This window comes from Sus scrofa, chromosome 15 (genome assembly GCF_000003025.6).
Source record: "Sus scrofa isolate TJ Tabasco breed Duroc chromosome 15, Sscrofa11.1, whole genome shotgun sequence".
Taxonomy (NCBI): domain Eukaryota; kingdom Metazoa; phylum Chordata; class Mammalia; order Artiodactyla; family Suidae; genus Sus; species Sus scrofa.
In genome coordinates, this window is record NC_010457.5 from 26,109,718 (window position 1) to 26,112,399 (window position 2,682).

General features: G+C 40.8%; 1 pseudogene; it reads right to left on the reverse strand.

The window, feature by feature from the left end:
- LOC100622176 lies at positions 230-913 on the reverse strand (annotated as a pseudogene).

Consider the following 2,682-nt stretch of genomic DNA (forward strand, 5'->3'; position numbering starts at 1 on the left):
TACGTGACAATGACAGCTACGATGCCATTGCTGAAGGATAACAACATCATGGCAGGTGAAAGTGGGTGCGTTCAGATCATCACCATGAAACATGGCATTGGATATGTCTCTGCTTGCCTCAGCCTTATCCTTTATACAACAATCACCATTCTTGCCTCTCTGTCTCCCTGCTTTATTTATTTATTTGTTTATTTATTTATTTATGAATAAACAGTCAATTTTATTGTGCTCAGACTAGGAATCCATGGGTCTTGAGGACCTCTATGAATTTGTCAATCTTCTTCTCTATGTTCTTTTCGGCCTCCTTCCATAGTCTCATGGGCTGTTTCTTCTTCCAGTAATGGAACTTGGCCTTCTCCCTCATCTTTTCCTCTAGGGTGACTGTAATGGCATGGTACTTCCAGCCAACCTCATAAGCCAGGCACCCCAGGTAGGCAAACTTCCGCATAGGTTTCAGACGCACCACCTTGAGGGCGGCAGGAATCATCATCCGCTTTTTCTTGTCATAGGGTGGCGGGATCTCATCAAACACCTTGAGGTGGTCTAGGGTGGCCTGGCCTCCCCTAGTCTTGTGGGCAGGATGCCTCACACCGTCCGCCAGAAGATGCAGCTTCGGGCTCCAAAGTGGTAGGGACCTCGGGATGGGTTGGTGTTTATCCGCTTGTGGAGGAAGGCCAGATACTTTGGTTTGTTTCTGTAGATATTGCCAGAAATGTTGATGCCCTCACAGCGCACAACCATTACCTTCTGGCCTAGAAGCACCTGCTTGGGCGCGATGGCCACCAGGCAGCCCAGGAAATGGCCTCGGACATCCTGCATCAGCACCTGTTGCTCCTCCACCATCTTTGGCAGCCACCTGGGAAAAAAGCTCTGTCTCTAGGCTTCAAATCATTGAAAACGGCCATTTTTAGTGTTTTCCTAAAGGACAGAATGTGAGTTTCCTTCACAATCCCATTTGTCCCCAAGGCATTCCATAGTCATCCCTTCAGCAACCTTCCACTTGCAAAGTTTTTCCTGGCAGAGGAGGAGAAGCTGGGCTGGATCCGAGCCTGGACATTGGGTTCTGAACGTGCTGCCTCATCACTGGCACTTACCAGCACTAAGTTATCTTCTCTCCTCCTTCATCCTCAGTTTTCCCCAGAAGATGGTTGACAGGCAGAAACCTGTGATCTTTTTCTATTCTTTAAGATATTTAGCTCATAGGAGTTCCCTGGTGGCTCAGCTGGTTAAGGAACCAGCGTTGTCACTGCTGTGCGACACAGCATTGCCATTGCTGTGGTGGGTTGAATCTCTGGCCTGGGAACTTCCACAAGCCATGGGTGCAGCCAAAAAAAAAAAAAAAGATATCTAGCGCATAATGTATAATGAGAATATGTTTATGTTTCCCCCTATATGATTAAAATATGTTCTCACCTTCCTTTATAGAAAACACTTACGAAACTCAATGGAAATGACTTCTACAGATACTCGCATAGCTCAAAACAGCCATGTAGAAAACACTGATCCATTTACAATACAGTTTATATAATGGGATATGAATCATATTTTTGTACCAATTAGAAAGAGATTTGACAGTTTGAGATGAAGTCCTCAAAGCTGATGCTAAGGAAATTTCTGTAAAAAGAAATGTTTCCTTAATCATTTCTCCTATAGAACCAGAGATGTGCTTGCACAGAAAGAATGATAGAGTTTGCAAAATTGAAATTTAACCAGAGGGGGAATGAGAGCCTGCACTTGGACTGTTGTGGGGAGTATTAAGCTAGTGCAGATTTTTTTTTTAACTTTGAGAAACTCTCCTCTCCAATACCATCTTCTATAATGATATTTAAAAAGGAAATTTTATTCCTTTCTTCAATGACTCCCTTGCAAGACTCTGCTTATATCCACAACTCCCAGAACTTTACCTACCTAGAGAATTAATTACTAAAACTAAACCTTAATGACTGTTATATAATTTAAAAAACCTCTAATGAAAGCACGTATGACTTTTCAGTCTCCATATAGTCTTATACAACAAGTCAGAACTTTGATTTACCAAATAACAGAAGTAATCTTTTTTGTTAAGTAGGAACATGACCATAGATTTGGCCACCGAGAGGTCATGATATTAGGTCTTTGTCAGAACAGGGGGCAGGGGAACAGCATAGTTTCCAAGTGACCTTGAGTAAGTCCTTGAAATTCTGCTCCAGCTTTTTTAAACCTGAAATGAAGGGTTTGTGCTAGATAGATAATATTACTTCCAGGTTATAGGTTTGAAGAGAGTGTGGAAGCAATATAAGAATTTTACTAACCTGATCAAGGTTTCACCAAAAAAAAAAAAATTGGTGGTGATATCAGACTTCCAGAAATGTCTACTTTGAAAATATTCCAGTGAGATGTGAGGGTATTAACAGGTATTGACGGTATAACATGATTTGAATGAAGAATCTTTCATAGACACAGCTGAGGTAAAGAGCCACATTTGCAGAGCATATCATCATTTAAATTATTTTCCATTCTCACATCAAAATTACCTATTAAAAAAAGTTTCCACAAATTAAAGAAAATTGAGCAGAAAAGAGGTAGTTGTATCCCTAATATTTCGTTTGACTGAGCATGTGTATTATTGCACTAAGCTTATGATTTACTAGTTTGCAGATTGCTTTTTTTTAATGTCTTGAATATCTTTGTAAAATAACTACC